Genomic DNA, 19196 nt, shown 5'->3' on the forward strand with positions numbered 1-19196 from the left:
CGTGTCACGCAGACAGTGTGCACGCTCTAACCTGTTAACATGGGAGCCGAAATAAAAACAGACATGCCACGCAGCTGACACGCTCACGCCACGTGTGCAGGAGCCCTTACGTGGATTTTTGGTATTTCATACTACTCGCTACGTCATCTTACAGCGCCGCGGCTGAGTTACTGCTATGCCCCAGTGTGTCCCATACAGACGCTAAAGGGTGATTTTTGCATCGCTATCTGACGCTGACAGCCACTGACCCAGCGTCAGTATTTGACAAGTTGGGAACGAGAACAAGTTGTGTATTCGTAGTTGGACCGATATTGTGATGTATCATTATAGGATTGTCTAGCAATATATTGATTATCGCGCAATTGCTGTATCGTGATATCATCGGTATCGTGAGCCATGTATCGTGTATTGTATCGTGAGATACCCTGCGATTCCCACCCCTATTCCTGATTTCCCAAACTACAGAGCGGGCCGAGGGCCAAATCACAGAATATGCAAGCGTTAATAACGTGTCAAAAAAAATGAGTGGCATTAAAAGGAATTTGCATCAACTCGTTATAATCGCATTCATTTTGACAGCACTAGTATATAATCAGGTATCAGCTAAGTCACATGTGTCAAACTCAAGGCCCGCAGACCAAATCCAGCTCCTCGCAGATTTTGATCCGGCCCGCATATCAATTTAGGTTCACAATCAATTTCAGCCCACCTAGTTTTTGTCACTTTTGCCGATGCTTTTGGCGCTTTTTTCCCCACGTTTTTTTTAAGTTGTTTTTGTTGCTTTTTTCGACCTTTTTTCTATAATGGCTAAGGAACTTTTTTGCTGACTTTTTTAGGGCTTTATGTCAACCAAACTGTAAGGGAGAAAACTGTATGAGACATGCAATAATACAGTCAAAGATATTTGACTTTTTCAAAATGAAAGCATGTAAATAAACTCTAAATGTCTGGCCCGTGATGTGATTCTTATTTTCCAATGTGGCCCTTAGGGAAACTGAGTTTGAACCTACTGAGCTAAGTAGTATCATGCAACATTTTATACATCCTCTGCTCCTCTGCTACACAGAATTTAGCATACACCTTGGCATGTGTGTTTCTTTTCCACTTGTACGGATTGAAGGTATAGCTTATGTGATCCCAAAGAAGCAGTGTCATCTTCAGCAAACCACAATGTAAAGAAAACAAAAGTGAAAGAAGTTGGATTTATCAACACAGGATAGGACACAGACAAAATGGGCAATCATATTATGTAAGGTTATTTTTCACCTTTGTTTATTCAGGGGGCAGTATCACTGAGAGCAATACACTGTTTTTCAGGAACACCCTGATCACTTTCATACCTGGAAGCTGCCCAGTACAACCACAGCCTGATCTGCTGGCCACTGCACAGCTCTACTGGAGCGGTTGGGGTTAAGGGCCTTGCTCAAGGGCACCTCAGTGGTGGTAATGAGGGTGCGGCAGGAGCTGCTTTGCACTCTCCCTACCCAGATTTATCCTGCCAGTTTAGGGAATTGAACTGATGACCTTGAAGAATAACTTATTTTCATCTGTTTTGCCAGAAGGCCACATGTGGCTATGCTATTCTAAAATGCAACAACGCCCAAACTATGAAAGAGAAAAATAAACTTCCCAACAGGATGTTGGATAAACCAATTATCTTGCTTCACACAGATGCTCCTCTCTGAGCTGTGGTTACCCATACCACCCTTCTCTAAAAAACCTTTTTGTGTATCTCTGCCAGAGGTGGAAAAAGTACTAAAATATTGTACTCAAGTAAAAGGACCAATACTTTGATGAAATATTAGTGAAATTGCCTATCTGAAAAATTACTCAAGTAAAAGTAATAAGTAGTTCATTTAAAATGTACTTTAAGTAAAAGTTACTTAGTTACATAAAAAAAACTGTAAAACGGGGGGGGGGGGGACTCTCCCATGTGGTGAAAATAGGACAAGGGGTCATAAAGCCAAAACTATTTTGTTTTTAATTAAAGAAAAATCTATACAAATGTATAACCATTTATACACATGTAATAACAACATAACACATGTCACACACGACATTAGATGTATGTGAATTAATTTAGCCAGTGTCCTACATATGTTGTCCTACGGGTTGCTAGTGCTACACAAAAATTAGCAACGCCACGAAACATGTTGTTTAGCTAATTGGCAATTTGCTATCAGTCATGAAAACTTTGTTTGAAGTACCAATGCACAAATGCTTACCAAAACATGCTTCCGCAGATTAGATGTGGAGTTATTGAATGCTGTCTGTTCAGTCACATTTGGCAGGCACATCTGGCATTGCATGATGATAGTATTGGCCCTCTTGAATTGAAATGAAAAACAGTCTTTCAAATGTGGCCGAGGATTTTCGTCGTTTTGGGCAGCAGAATTCGATGTTTCAGCTAGCATTTCTACTGAAACAGTCTGTGAACCGTCATCGCTCGCCTGATCCACTCGTTCTCAGGCTATGTTTAGACGGAAACGATCTGAAGAGAAAACGCAAAAGCGGCGTTGTGTTCTCACTTTTTGGGGGGGAAATCTGCACGCATATGGTGACGCAAAAGTGTGTGAAATTCGATGTAGTATGCACACCAGGCGACTAGGTGGCACTGCCACACAACACCACCAAGGCCGCACGCCTACGTAGAACCTTCCTTCTACTTCTCTCCTTAGTAGCGGGAAACCAAAACATGTCGAAGCGAACAACAAAAGCTGACAATTTTGTCTGGAAAGACAAGGAGGAGGAGTTGCATGTTTGTCTGATGATGACCGACACAGTCGACCGTGATAAGCCACAGCACAGCACCCACGGGAGCACTACCAATATCCTGAGCCTCGCAGCCCTTCAGCTGCTGCTTGAGAGCGAGAGGCAGTGGGCTGAGGAGGCTGAAGCAGACCCTCCTCTGGCCGCTGGCCGCTGCCACTCACTCTCTCTCTTTCTCTTAATCCGCAACGTTGTATGTCTGGCTCAAATGAATAGCCTACATATGGTCATCAAACTATAATAACCTTATCCACATTGTTGAAACCCTTTAAATATTGAGCCTATAATTTCTGTAGCCTACTCCGTAACAGCAGACTACCTGGACGCCTTTTTCACACCGCTGTCTTCAGACTTTTGCGTTTTTACCCTTTAGACGGTAGACTTGGCGCCTGGTAGGCAGCCTAGATGCTGGTCATTCCTCACTGTAGTGGTTCCGGGCACGAATTTTTTTCTTCCTTTCGGTTTTCGTTAGTCTAATTTTTTTTTTTTACTCAGTAACGGATGGGATTTTTAATGTAGCAAAATACAATACTTCACTTAACACTTAATCAAGTACATTTTAAATTACAGATTTTAAAAACTACTTGAAAAATACAAAATACACAACAAAACTACTCAATACAGTAACGTGAGTAAATGTGTTTCGTCACTTTTCACCTCTGATCTCTGCAAAAGCTAAATGACCGTTTTAGAAGTAAAGGTGGAAGTAATGGGATGTTTATAACGCGAGTAAACTAAGGAGGAAGCTGTGTTAACACGTTACACCTGACCAAAGGTGACAGATGAAGAGAGGGGACCTAGACCTAGACCTACTCTATATGTAAAGTGCCCTGAAATAACTTCTGTTACGATTTGACACTATAAATACATTTCAAATTGAATTGAAATTGAGACGCTCATAGTAATAATTTTTCGTCATTTGTAACATTTAGGAAGGCACTGCATGGCGGCCTATGATTGGCTTGACCAACCCAAACCCAGCCAGCACAAACCCTAGCGCCTGTTGCTAATGGCGCTAACGGAGCTAACGGCAGAAAGTTTGCTGAGCCGTCAGTGAGGTACAAAAGTCTGTGTTTTGATTGAGAGACGCCTGGCAGCGGAAAATTACATATGGTACTTTTAAACAACACAATACAAACTTATGACTTATCTTTAAACATTATAATTAAACAGTATTCCATATTCAATTTAATTCTGCATATATAAAATAACTAAACAACATGGTCAGTGCCACATGAGTACAGACTTGTTCAGGCAGTGTACAACTCCATCTTTATAGTTCAGTATGCAACCTGGTTGTATTCAGAACTACAGCAGTAGTGCACCCATGGGTCAGTAATTAGCCTTCCTGTTGTCCTCGGGTCAAATGGGACCCATTTTCAAAAAGTTTTTATATCAGAATTTGGGTTTCTTTCAACCAAATTGTCAAAATAGATAATGTGGATGGTTCCATAAAACGCGCTTCACAAGTAAAATAAATGATCAGTTCACTACTTTTATTGAATTTGGGGGATTTATTCAATTTTATACCATATGGAAAGAAAAATATTCTAAAAGAATGTCGAAAAGAACAACAAAAACTTCGAAAGAATTTCAGCAAAAATCAAAAAAACGGAAAAAGTGACAAACAATTTGGAAAAAAGTGACTACAACATCGGGAAAAGCGACAAAAAAAAAATTTGATCCCAGAAAAACAAAAGTTCGATGGGAATACAACACAAGGGTTAAAAAAACATCATATGTTTTGGAATAATAATAATAATGTATACTTTATTAATCCCGCAAGGGGAAATTACAATGTTTTCACCCTGTTGTTATTACACACATTACACACAGGCCTGAATTACACACACACATGCATATATATGTACTAATGGAGAGATGTCAGAGTGAGGGAGCTGCCCATGGAAAGGTGCCCCGAGCAGTTGGGGGTTCGGTGCCTTGCTCAAGAGCACCTTGGCAGTGCCCAGGAGGTGAACTCGCACCTCTCCAGCTACCAGTCCACCACCATACTTTGGTCCGTATGGGGACTTGAACCAACAACCCTCTGGTTCCCAACCCAACTAACTGACTGATGGTTGTTGGCCTCTAGTCCCACATGGGAACCATTTCAGAGCTTGATCTTCCCATGTACCTCTGTTCTAGGTGTCATGTCCAGACTGAGCGGTAAGAATGTAAGGACAAGTAATTGCTGATGTGCACCTGCAGGTAAAATTTTAAATTGTTGGTTTGAACCAAAGGCTGAACTGAAATAAAAAAGGATCCAGTCCCCCCATGATGCTCATGCTTCCCAGACAACTTCAGACCTGCGGGGAAGGTGGTATGCCTCTCTTTACTGTTCTATCATGCTCAGAGAAGCAGTGTTTAGGCGACCTGTCATGTCTATTATTCCTCTACTGACCCCTTGTGGTGGATTAATCATATTACAACTGAGCTGTAAATGTTTACATTCCCAGTTAGGATGAAGCAGTCCTAGCCAGGATCTACATGGGTTTAAAACTATAATATTAAGCTGTTGTGAAGTAGTCACAACAACTGTTGAGAAACAAAGGGTTACTAATGCTTTAATATAAGGGTTTGATGAGAATCGAGACTGTTATCTAAAATACATTCATATGGCAACCTACAATTTCATACTGATGTCACAGGGTGGCAACAAAGAGCTATTTATTTATTTTCTTTGACTCAAAGTGAAAATTCACTCACTCAAGGCTTATTGGATTAAGCTAGAAAGAAGGTAAAGTCAGCAGCTCAGTGGATCAAAAAAAAAAAGCTTAACAAGGCACGCAACGTTTCGGCCCACAATCTGGCCTTCCTCGGGTGTATTTGATAGCAGTGATCCATGACCCTTATCTGTTGTCATCACATCACATGGTCAGAGGTCATGTGATATGTGAAAAAAAAACTGGATTAAAGTGCTCATATTATGCTTTTTGGCTTTTCCCCTTTCCTTTATTGTGTTATATATCTTTTTGTGCATGTTATAGGTTTACAAAGTGAAAAAGCCCAAAGTCCACCCCAAAGGGACTTACCATCTTCAACAGAAAACACTGTTCACAAACTGCTCCAAACAGCTCTATTGTAGTCCAGCCTTTACTTCAGAGACAAACGTGGTCACTTTGTAACACACGTTATAATGCTCACCTAGCTGCTAGCATGGCACGCCCTCATACTCTGCTTCTGACTGGCTAGTAGTCCTTACCTAGCTACTGTCAGGGCACGCCCTCATACTCTGCTTCTGACTGGCTAGTAGTCCTTACCTTGGTACTGTCAGGGCACGCCCTCATACTCTGCTTCTGACTGGCTAGTAGTCCTTACCTAGCTACTGAGCATGTGCGACTCCCAACAAAGATGGAACAGAAGTGAGATGTCTCACTCTGTAGCTAAAACAGAGAGCTCAACACACAGGGTGAAAAGAGGAGCTGCAGCAATGTGCAGTACAACAAAAATATGGTGTTTTTTGAAAATTAAACCATGTAAACCTATTCTGGTATAATCTCTAAATACAATTATGAACCTGAAAATGAGCATAATATAAGCATTTTAAGTTCCCTGAATAAAGTGTGATCCATCGGTGTCTCTTTTGAGTAGCCAGTCCTTTACTCACAAATGTAAGCCTTTTTAGCTTGTGTTTTCTCCTACAGTATCAATAAGCATCAATGCACCAATGGCTCTTTTGGGACATCCTTTACGAAACACAGTAGCCTGTGAATGGTTCCATACAACTATTACTCTTCACAGGTAAAATAAATGATCAGTTCACTACTTTTATTGCATTTGGGTGTTTTATTTAATTTTATAGCATTTGAAAAACTGAAATGGCAAAAGAACGTTGAAAAAAAGTGACATAAATGTTGGAAAAAGTTTCAAAAACGCAGGGAAAAAGTCGACAAAAACATTTTGAAAAAATCGCTGAAAAAAAAATTCACTAAAATGTCGGAAGAAGGTGACAAACAATCTGGGAAAAAATCGACAAAAACATCGGTAAAGTGTCAAAAGAACAAAAGGTTGAAAAAAAATTTTTCATTTAAAATTTTGACCCCTAAAAAACAAAAAGTTGCGTGGTCGACGGGAAGACCACACAAGGGTTAACTTTTAGTTGTTGGCAGAACTGACACATTAGTGTGTGTTCTCTGGGTTGCCAGGTTTGTCTGTGTCCACCTGTCTCAAAGGCCGGATTGTGGTCACTCTGTCTTTATCTGATGTCTTATGTTTAAAGTTAAAGAAAATAATTGACCTTGTAACATACATTGATTTAATGAAAGAGACGGGGTATATCATCTGAGAGGTCATTGTATGTTCAAACAACCGCTTGTGCGAACTACTGTTAAAGGCATGTGTGTTTCAGTTTGTGGAGTGACCTTATGGAACGGACTGAACAATGACATCAAACAGAGCCATAATATCATTCAGTTCAAAAATAGATTAAAGACATCACTACTTTACCAATACAGAAAAGAATAAACTGAAACATAGGATTGGAATTTGTAATTTAAAGGTATTGTTGTATATTATTGTATTGTTGTAAGTTATTGTAAGAACGAAAGATTGTATGCTGTAATTGCATATCTATTTACTTCGTAATAATATGATTTTGTAAAATAAGGGGCAGGACCAAATAAGCTATTTGCTTCCGCCTGCTCCTTCTCAAACTAATCCTTTATATATATATATATATATATTTTTTTTTTTTTTTTTTTTTTGTTAAATTCTGATTGTTTGTGTTTTATTTTATGGTTTTAAATTTTTTTTGTCTTGCAACATTGTTGATTGCCCGAGATCAATAAATAAAAATGAAATGAAAAATGAAAATGAAATGAAATGTCCTGCTCAGTTACTGGTCACTCACAGAGCCCAGATAATCTGCCACTTGATGTTGTCTATTCAGTGGTTAAATAACATGAATGTTGAAGTTTTTTAGTAGATGTAGCTGATGCTGCTCATTTAGTTTACCCTCTGTACAACAATCTTCTGGAACTTTAGATTTTAAGCGTTGTGCTGCTATGAACCACAAGGGGGCATGCCCTCACTGTGTATGTTATTTGAAAGAATAACTCCAGGGTAATATTTCTTTATCATCATTGAAACTATGACATGTATGCAATTACTCCAGTTAACAGCTCCTTTTGTCTGTTCTGCTGCAGGTTTGTTAACAGCTCGCAGAGACACAGCAGCATTCACAGACAAAACCCATCAGTACTTTTTCCTAACACATCTTTATTAATCATGGGATGTTTCCTGGGAGTATTTTCACTCTTTCCACTGCGAAGATAATGGGATGTTGTTACGGTATAGTGAAGAAGAGAAACCGAACCTATTTCTTCACATTCCGTGGTAGTAGAACAGAGCTACTTTGATTACAACTGTAAAAACTGATACTGCTGAAAATCGACCACAGTTGGTCTCACTCAAGGCGAGTTGCTTAAACTTGAAGCCAGTAGATTAAGTCATAGGCCAAAAACGGTCTTCTTCTTTGAGATTACCTCTTTTTGAAGGCCAAACCTAGCTCCAATCAGGGTTCCTATGATGAGATCCCCAAAGAAGTTTCTGCAGTGGGTTTCGAAGCAGCGCAGTTAATAGTGTACAGCTTATAGTATTTTCATAGTATGTTCAACAATAATAACAGATCTCCACAGTTTTTTTTACCATATTTAAACCATATCTGGAAAGTGGCAAAAATAAATTTACCTCATTTAAAATTATTTTGTTGATTTATGGAAGAACTGAAGGCCAAACGTTCAAATAAATATAAATAAATGGCAAATAGTGTTGGGATTTTAACCCTGTGTAAGCTAGAGAATGTGTATTGGCTGCTTCAGGGCTCCTATAAGAGAACGCGAGTCACCAATATTTATCATTATAAACTGAAAACAACTCAAGAATAGCTTAATCTGCTGCAACAATAGCTAAATGAGTCCTAACTAACTTCGTCTCTGACTTCTGTACAGGCAACCGCCGTAATGAAAGAAAACGCTGATCTGACACATCCGTCTTGGCAGTTGAGTTCAAATATCAACAATCTTTTGCCCAGCATCGCTTACTGCCCCTTTAAAATATGTTTAGTTAGAGTAAAAACTGCCTCATCCTCCACTGCAAATATACACATATAGGTGGTGTATTACAATAGCTCATTGAAACGCAGAGCTGATGCCATTGATATGTACGTGTGCTCCATTTAATTTTTAATCTAGGTACGTTATGCATGTTAATGTATAAGCTAGGACAACAAACAAAATGTGATAATTACTGTGGTAAGGTGAAATAAAGTTAGGTTACTGCATTCATTTAATATTTGTTTTCTAGTGAGAAATCTGAAAAGTTGCAAAGATACGTGTCACTGAATGCCATTGAAATAGCATATCCAAAAAGTACAAAGACTCTCTATTTGAAATGAGGTGTAATGGGACGTGGCATGTGATGGTTCTTTTCAAACACATCATTGATTCAGAGTAAGAAATGAAAGTGTTTACCTGCTGTAATAACATGTCCAAATTCAATACCACTTCCTCAAATTCCTTTTCCTCTAAAGTTATAAAGTTTTATTTTTACTGATGATGATGTAATATATCATCACAAGATAAAAACCTGTGTGGATATGATACATATGTCTACCAAGTTTCATACATCTACATGAAAGTTAAAGGAACACGCCGACTTATTGGGACTTTGTCTTATTCACCGTATCCCCCAGAGTTAGATAAGTCCATACATACCCTTCTCATCTCCGTGCGTGTCACAGCTAGCCTAGCTTAGCACAGATCCTGCAGGTAACTGGTTCCAACTAGCCTACAGCTCCCAATAAGTGACAAAATAACCAACATTTTCCTATTTACATGTTGTGATTTGTATAGTCACAGCGTGTACACATAACAAGGTCACATGACACACAGCTATCTTCTAACCGTATACATACTGGGAACTATATTCTCAGAAGGCGAAGCACTGCCACTTCTGCTACTTGGGCGGAGTGATTTGCTCGCAGCACCTGAGAAGCCCCGTGGAGAGTTCGCCTGGAGTTCACTCAGAGTTGGAGTAATAGTTAGAGATAGTTGAGTTACAAAAATGTAATTGATGTGCGATTTATTTATTCACACTTGATTATTTGCATTTGGTCTGAAAAGACCTTTATTCTAAACTGACTTTTTACTTTCCAGCTCTGCCTTTAGGAAAAGCTCATTAAACTAATTTCAACTCAGAAAAATGCCACAACATTAACTACTTAGCAGCAGCAGCCAAAGTATCAAATTATGTATGTACTTTAAACATTTGATAAACATTAAATGATAAAAAAATATATATATTTTCTTTTCTCCTATTCGTTTTTAAGAACTGGGGAGGCCCTGCCTCAGTTTGTTACTGTTCGCTCCACCAACAGCGAGCTAGATGTATGTACTCCTCTTACACTTTAAGTGGTGTTTGTGTGGAGCACTTGTGTGTGGATGCTGTGCTGTAAACTAAGCTCAGCCTGCAGTCTGGTTTACTCTGCTTTAATTCAAACCATCCATACAGACTCAGAAAGAGTATTTACTCACACTGTGAACCCCGTAACCATGGAATCAGGGGAGACACAGCAGAGGTATGGCGAGGGGGGAGGGGAAGGGGGTGGACAAGGAGTGTGTGTGTTGGGGAAGGGGGGATGCTGAAAACAAAAGAACAGAAAGAGGGAGAAGGTTTTTTGCTCTGTGTGTGTGTGTGTGTGTGTGTGTGTGTGTGTGTGTGTGTGTGCATGCATATGCGATGGTACCTGTGCTCTGTCTCAATCTGTCAGCCGCTCTGACACTGAGATCTATCCTGCAGCAGTGGGCAGGAGAGAGAAAAACTCAACAAGAGGACAGTAATTAAACCTTGTGTGTGTGTGTGTGTGTGTGTGTGTGTGTGTGTGTGTGTGTGTGTGTGTGTGGGCGTGTGTGCGTGTGTGCGTGTGTGCAAATTCGCTTTTTCCTGCTTCTTATGTATACATGCATTTTTGCATGTTTGTGTCTCAACTTGCATGCACACTACACAGCGTATATATCAGTATGTGTATCAAATGTCAAATAAGTATCAAAATAAGTGTACCAGCATGCGTGTGTGCAGGTGTGTGTGTGTGTGTGTTTGACACTTTTATTGCCAGGCGAAAGAAGCAATATCTCGTCTACAATGCCAGACATGGGTGACAAAATGGGGTCTTAATTTGCTTTAGTGAGCTGTGACTCTCTCTATCAACTCTGCATCAGGGCTAAAGTCAATCACCCAGCATGCTGAGCGACAGGACCAGGTAATGCTCCACATTTCCATTAGACTAATGTTTATTTACAGCTGCAAACCCCAAACAGCCTTTTGGTTATTGTGCACTGATCCCATTTCATCCCGTATGACTATAATGAAGTCAGGAGTAGGTTAAGTTGAGGAGTGGAGCAGTGTTTGCTGTAAGCCATGTCAAGAGGCTGAGTGTTGGAATGTGTTTAGGTTTCATTAAGGCTTAAGATGAGTCGCTTCAGGCTCCAGATGGAGGATCAGGACTGCAGTGCAGACCGAAAACAAGCAGGCACGTAGTCAGTAATGGGCCTGGGCGGCACTGGCCTGCCCACTTTACTCACTGGCCCGTCCAGCCAAGTTTGATCAAAATATGTTTTGTTATGAAAAATATTAAAATGTATGTAAAAAAGAAATAGTAACAGAACTAGTTGTGTGTGTGTTTATGGTTTAATGTGTCTTCTCTTCTGATTAAAACGAAACTGTTTAAACCATAGAATAAGGATCAAACAATTAGGAAGCCTTGGAACGTAGGTGGTTGCTATGGTAACAACAGGCGTGAGTGAGTGTGAGTGACGTAGTTTTTAGTTTTTTTTTTTATCCTGACACTGCCCCACTAACACAGAACATTTAGGGAACGTTGGGGAATGTTAGTTTTTGGCTCCCTAAAGGTTAGTTCGAACCAAACCAAACACTAACATTTAGGGAACGTCCCCTCAGAGTTATAACGTTCCCTAAACGTATCAAGTCCACAGATATGTCTAAGATTTGGCTCCTTGCTGGCCACTTTTCATTATATCTCTCATAATTCAAACAATGCTTGACTGGAAGTTTTCATTCTTTGTTCTTCTGTTACTGCTGCTGCTCATGATCTGACCATAGTCCTGAAGCAACAATGCTGTTATGAATGCACAAAGGATGTTTTGTTACATGTGTGATTTCTGTCTTATGTAGGCTATTCTATGTCATGCAGTATGTAAACTTCCTTCTCTGCTGTTTGGGTTCATGTTTAGTTGCCACTTTGTGCAATAAAATGGTTGATTTTATAACAGTGCTGTGCAGAGCCAATGCTGCTGGTTCTGCCGGTGCTAATTATCATTATATATATATTATCATTAGCCTGAATAGGTTAAAATCTACAGGTTTTTCTATTTTGGTTCTATATTGTTGTGTACAAAATTTTTAGACTGAGCTTTGTTGGTTGAGCATGTTGTAGACAGTACGGCTATTGCCGTTGTAATGCAGTATATGTTGGAAAGATAACATTGTTGCTGTTTTTTTCAGTTTGACCTTTTTGCTACTTCTACGTCTTTTTGAAAATGGCCCACTCACTTTTGTACTGGCCCGCCCAAAATACTATTTCTGTCTACACCACTGAAAACAAGTATGTGAAACTGGTAAACTAGACGTCAAAGTTTTCCCGAAATGAATGTATTTGATGTTTGAATCCATATTTACCAGAAAACAGCCATGGACTCTAGTTTGATCAAGTTCTTAAAAGCTATGTCTTCATCCAAATGCTGTCTTTGTTATGTGAATGTTGGTAAAATGCTTTCAGAAGATTACATAATTGAAAAAGCCTGTAACTATTCTGTAACTGTGGTACATTAATCAATTGGGAGTCTCGATCAATGGAAGTACATTTTCAGGATAACTGCCTGACATCCAGCGCCACATGTTCCTCAACTTCCACAGGGCAACAATCTTCGAGCTAGCAAGTTACACGCTAAAAATGGCACGTTTTGAAGACAATTTGGATTGTGCAACAAGGCAGGCCCGCTTGGTTCCTTCGGGGAATGATTATTAAGATTCACAAGGAATATGTTTACGAAATTTTATCTCTAACTGGGAGGCTTTGGGACCAATTGGCGGGGATTGCTGTGGACGAAGTACAAATTTAAGGACAAAATTAGGTTTAACCATGTATTCAGCTAATTTAAATAGCTGTTACTGTATTGTGTAAACATTTAACTTCATTTAATATTGTATGTGTTGTTTTCTTTTGCGGGGTGCAAATGTTCCACCAAAACAAGTTCCTTCCCGAGACTATTTTGCAGAGCCACCGACGCTGTGTTCGGAGCTAATCGACGCCCAAGACAATTGTGATTGGTTTAAAGAAATGCAAACAACCCAGAGCGTTTTTTGGAGAAAGGTCTGGCAATGAGTAGTCTATACCCTTGACGTTGAACTTCCAGGATTGCTCCGTTGCCGATGGAAATTCCACCAGATTTCACTTATTTAGGCCGGCTATGCGTTGCCTTGGGCTTCCTTTGTGTTGGCATTCTAAACTCCGGTGGATTTCTGAGGACTATGGTTAACTGCTCCTCAGATCTCTGCAGGATAAATCCAGACAGCTAGCTAGACTATCTGTCCAATCTGAGTTTTCTGTTGCACGACTAAAACAACTTTTGAACGTACACGTGTTCCACCAAAACAAGTTCCTATTCAGCTGGTCTCTATTTTAGCTACAGAGTGAGACCTCTTTTCTTCTTCTTCTTCTGTACTATCTTTGATTGCACTGCACATGCCCAGTAGCTCAGATGTAGATCATGTCAGCTAGCTAGCTCCATAGACACTAAAAGAAAGGTTGTTTCTACAACTTCGGTCAGTTACAAGGCAGGATTAGCTGTGAGACTTCTAAATGAGGGCGCACATGTAAGTAGTTCTTTTGTAGATTATGGTGAACTTGTGTGTGTTGTAGCAGTGCTTTGCTATTGAGAACGAGGTAGCATGCTAGCGTTAGCTTGCTAGCGTTAGCATGCTACGAGCTAATGGTTGCGGTTAGCCTGCTCGTTTCGGCTTGTGACGTCACAAGCCGTGCCGATTTTGAACAGCTCACCCAGAGTCTGAAGGCCGGACACATTCAGAAACCGTATCTCACTCTAAACAGCATGGATGGATTTTTTTCAAAGTTTGTATGTGTGTGGAAGCACCAGAGACACAACATAACACCCCAAATCCCAGAAAAAGTGATTTTTTCATAATATGGGCACTTGAACCAATGAACCTGTTTGCTTTTTTAGGCTGGTAGGTTGGAGCTTGATAACAGCTGGTGGCAGCAATACACCAATCCTGTGGCTCAAACGTGTGTGTGTGTGTGTGTGTGTGTTGTGTGTGTGTGGCTGTAGGTGGGCGGCTGTGCGTAGCCGCGGCCAGCTTTGAGAGGGTAATCCATCTCCATCTCTTAAATGATTATCTCCATTAATCTGCTGTAAAGTAATAAAGTAAACACCATTCCCTCCACCTCCTACCCTCTTCCTCTTCCCTCTCCACCTCCTCCTCCGCCTCTGCTCTGGATGGAGGTTCATTAAGTCTTTAGTCCATTAATACGTCTTCATGTCCCCATACCGTTCCTATCACCTGGTGCTTGGGGCCCCTTGAGGCCCCAGTAGAGATTCTCTCTCTTTCTCTCTGTCTCTGTGCATGAAAAGGGGAGATGAGAATGAAGTGGCTGTGGTGTGTGTGTGTGTGTGTGTGTGTGTGTGTGTGTGTGTGTGTGTGCGTGCGTGCGTGTGCGTGTGCGTGTGCGTGTGCGTGTGTGTGTGTGTGTGTGAGTGTGTGTGTGTGTGTCTTTGTAAGAGTGTCACTGAGTCGAGGTGATGAGCGCAGTGGATTTAATTTTGCGATGCGGGACTCAGATGGCCCCGGCGGTCGCCACGGTAATTTGCCTGATCAGGTTTGAGAATTGTTGCTGTTGGTGATCAATCATCCAGGTTGTCACAGCGACTGGGGGCCCAGTCGGCATGAAGCCACTTGTAATTGGCGCTAGATTGATGTGGCCATGTTTCCCTCACACGTCGAACAAAAGTTTGGTCAATTAAAGGTTGTTAAATTTACAACCCCTCCGATACATACACACAAACACACACACACACACACACACAGAGAGAGAGAGAGAGAGAGAGAGAGAGAGAGTGAGTGATGGGACAGTAAGGCAGAAGACGGTCTGGTATGTTTTAAACTCTGACACTGTTTATGTTGTTGAGTGTTGCTGTGCTGCCTCTACTTATTACTGACTAAAACATACCATAATTCTATCACATACTCATACACAAACAGGTAGGACAGTTGGAAGTTTGTGCCTCACATTAATCATGGTAGCTTGTGTAATTACTTTACATTTGGTCATTAGCTGACTTTCTGAACCACATACTCTGTGTATCTAATTGTATATTAGCCACTGTGTGTCCCAGTTCTATATTGTATGCTAATACTGTTAAGTACATATGCACTGTTCTTAAAGTTTTCAGCCTGGGGTCAGCACACCAAGACCCCCACCAGCACCTGCTGCTCAACTGGCAACACACATTTGACCTTTCTGCCTATTGGAGGCAGTGGGCCCACAAATTGTAGCCCAAAGAAGAAGTATTTACCTGACAAGAGCATAGGTTTTAGCATAAGGGGAGGGATTTGGTTAAACTTCACTCAAATTAGCATAAAAGATCTCTCGTTGTGTGTGTTTTGTGCCAATGCTTTAGCAAAGTTCAGTTAGTCGCGCCACCCCGAATGAACAACAACGAAGAAGAAGCCCCCCCACCCGCTGTACGCACGCACGCTCACACACAGACACGCCATGGAACAACACTGGAAAGTTCACGGCTCCATTTATCTCCCTGGCAGCATCGTTTGTGGTAAGTAACGTTAACTAACGCCACAGTATCCACTGAAGTTATTGACTAGTCAAGACACTATTTGAACATTATCAACGTACGACAGCAAACCGATCTCACAATAAGCAAACCTTATGGCAGAAGTGATTAGCGTGTTAGCTAACGACGTTAGCTGTCAGTCCCCTCTCCCGGTGGATGTCGACTCACATGTATTGGAAAAACAATGCATAATGTCTTTAAAGTGCTCATATTATGCTCATTTTCAGTTTCATAATTGTATTTAGAGGTTTTACCAGAATAGGTTTATGTGGTTTAATTTCCAATTACACCATATTTTTGTCATACTGCACATTGCTGCAGCTCCTCTTTTCACCCTGTGTGTTGAGCTCTCTGTTTTAGCTAAAGAGTGAGGCATCTCACTTCTGTTCCATCTTTGTTGGGAGTCACACATGCGCAGTACCTAGGTAAGGACTACTAGCCAGTCAGAATCAGAGTATGAGGGCGTGCCCTGACAGTACCTAGGTAAGGACTACTAGCCAGTCAGAAGCAGAGTATGAGGGCGTGCCCTGACAATACCTAGGTAAGGACTACTAGCCAGTCAGAAGCAGAGTATGGGATGGGATGGTGATGACGCAGTGGATATGACACATGCCTTTGGTGTGGGAGACCTGGGTTCGATTCCCACTGCGATACATCAACCAATGTGTCCCTGAGCAAGACATTTAACTCCTAGTTGCTCCAGATGCGTGCGACCTCTGACATATATATAGCAATTGTAAGTCGCTTTGGATAAAAGCGTCAGTGTTGTGTCTTGGTTGCAGTGCTGTGTTGCCGATGTGTGGAAGAGAGATTCGCTGGATACTGTTCTTGATTATAAAAGGTTTATTACATCAAAGATTACAGCATCCATTTACAGAAGTCTGGAGAACACACCGCCAATATGCATTCTAATTCTATCTTTACATTTCACAGCTTATATGGGATAGCTTAGGTAACATGTTAGATAACATATGGAACATTCGAGTTGACATAGCATAGGTTAGTGTCCTCTTCAGGAGCTTCCTATAGTTCGTTAACCCCTCAGCATCCAATCCCAAACCGTCTTTTGAACATCCCAGCGAGATCACGCCACTAAGAGGTTAATTATTACTCCCTGTACTGCCACAGTACCCATGATGAACGTTCTTATTATGACTCAGCACATTTGAGCTTTATACAGACATTAAACCTATAAGTCCATCAGATACTACATATTTCCCCCCTTCGAGACTTAATAAAGTCTCGAAAACAAAAGGAGTAAAACATACTTGTTTATTACTACAACAGAAGAACAATATCTCCAACTCATGTTCCCTTCATTATAATTTCAACAATAAACTTTGTGGAGTGTGAGAGCGAAAAACCCATCTGGCAGCTTTCTTTCCAAATAGCCATCAAAACATCTGAGACGGGAAAACTCTCCCACGGCCCCTCTGCCCTAGGCGACCACAGTAGTACTCCAGATCAATTAGAAAATAAATCTTTATCATTTGAGCTTTATACAGACATTAAACCTATAAGTCCATCAGATACTACATCAGCTAAATGACATGTAATGTAATATGAGAGTGTGCCACGCTAGCAGCTAGGTGAGTGTGAGGTGTGTTCCAAAGTGACCACGTTTGTCTCTGAAGTAAAGACTGGACTACAATAGAGCTGTTTGTAGCAGTTGGTGAACAGTGTTTTCTGTTAGAGATGTTAAGTCCCTTTGGGGGGAACTTTGGGCATTTTCACTTTGTAAACCTATAACGTGCACAAAAAGATAAATGACACAATAAAGGAAAGGGAAAAAGCCAAAAAGCTTAATATGAGCACTTTAATGTAATATATAGCCAGCTGACGTTAGCTAATTATTTAACGTTTAAGGGAAGCTACGCCGATTTAGCACCGGCGTTTGTGTCATTGCAGTGTGTGTTAATGAACGGTGTTTGGCTTCCCTCTGTTGCACCTAACGTTAACTTACATGGCAAACTACAAAATCTTAATGAAAAAAAGAGTACAAACAGTGTACTTCAAATGCACCTTTTCTTTTCATTTATTTAGCGAACTGTATTTACCTTTATTTTCAGGTCAAATCAGACCTTTGCAGCTGGCTGGCAGAGGGTCACCATCAACGGGTCGAGCCCAGAGGAATTTAACTACAAGAGGGCATCAGAACTGTTCTTCTCAAAGCCCAGGGACAGTAAATGTCCGTGCGATGGTGTTTTAAGCCCCCAGCGTCTCCTTCCAGGCAGCGCTGTGACCGTTGACCTCAAGGCACCTAACCCTAACCCTAATCCTAATCGTTGCCTAATCGACTTCAAGGCAGCGCTGCGACCGTTGACTTCAAGGCACCCAACCCTAACCTTAACCCTAACCCTAACCACCGATAAACTAAATGTCCAAATTCAGGCTGTCAAATTCATGTTTGTCAACAGGGAGGTAGGGAGTGTTAGAATAGAATATATCTTATTGTCCACCAGGACAAGTTGACTGTTCTAGCTTACCTATTATCTTTTGTCCTGCAAGTAAAATATATGACCTGTCAGGTATCATTCAGTAGAAACCCTTTTAATTCAATTGCTGTTCATTTTGTTGATCTGCGGCACTCTGGATCAATGGACTGAGATTAAAAATGATGTATAATGGATGTTTGTTTGGTTTGACTGATGCTTTTGACTTAAGTTGCAGATCACCTTGTCTTTGCTGTCTCACAGAACGGTCTAATAACGTGAGAATGAAAGGTTTTCCTTCAGAATGAGATATTCATCCTTTGACACCAGTTGTGTACTTTTCAAAGAAGGAGTGTGTAATTAGCCTGGTCCTACCAGACTCTTGTACATTTCATTTGTACAGAGAGTCTGGCCACTCTCCATTGACAAGTGTTAACTTCCTTGAAGGCGGGTACTCTGTTGAAGTTTAAAACTATTGGATCTGGCCAGAGCCACTCTGGATCTGCCATAACCAATCGCTAACGTTTGGTTGTGACGTCGGCTTAGCATTGCTAGCGTTAGCCTTAGCCAACTCCTTCACCACTAACGGAGCAAGCTGGAAAATCAAACTTTTCCCAAAACCTGTGGGGAGGAGGGCCACAACATCATGGCCACCAACACAACTCAGCAAAGATTGTTCTTGCTCGGGCTTTAACTTCTGGATATTTGGCAGCGTTGCCACAGCGGACCGAATGGCTTCGCTTGCATCTTTCTCCACCGCCATTACGGAACTACAACTCAAACTAGAGCACAACCTCAACGTCATCGTTCTCAGCCACTCCATCTGTTCGCTGATTGGACCGGTAAAGATTGGCTGGAGAAAACCCAAGAATATACCGCAAACCCAGACGAAGTACTTAAGGAAAATGAAAATTGAGTGGAAGTACGTAGGAGGGCGGAGCCAGGCTAGTGCGTAATGTCCTTGTTTGACAAAATGAATATTAAATGTACAGATTGGATGCTCTATATGTAATAAGTATTTATACAATTAAATGTCCAAATTCAGGGTGCAATGCTTGTCCTATTGATGTAGGGAGAGTTCAAATAGAATACATCATTATTGTCATTATTT

General features: G+C 40.9%; 1 long non-coding RNA gene across 1 annotated transcript; it reads right to left on the reverse strand.

The window, feature by feature from the left end:
- Positions 1-721: 721 nt before the first annotated feature.
- LOC116053601 lies at positions 722-18569 on the reverse strand. The gene is made up of 3 exons (XR_004105888.2): positions 18559-18569; positions 15289-15294; positions 722-1009 (listed from the first exon to the last, which is right to left on the reverse strand). It is a non-coding gene; the product is annotated as an uncharacterized LOC116053601 (long non-coding RNA).
- Between the last annotated feature and the right edge of the window lie 627 nt (positions 18570-19196).

The sequence above is a fragment of the Sander lucioperca genome, chromosome 15 (assembly GCF_008315115.2).
Source record: "Sander lucioperca isolate FBNREF2018 chromosome 15, SLUC_FBN_1.2, whole genome shotgun sequence".
Lineage (NCBI taxonomy): Eukaryota > Metazoa > Chordata > Actinopteri > Perciformes > Percidae > Sander > Sander lucioperca.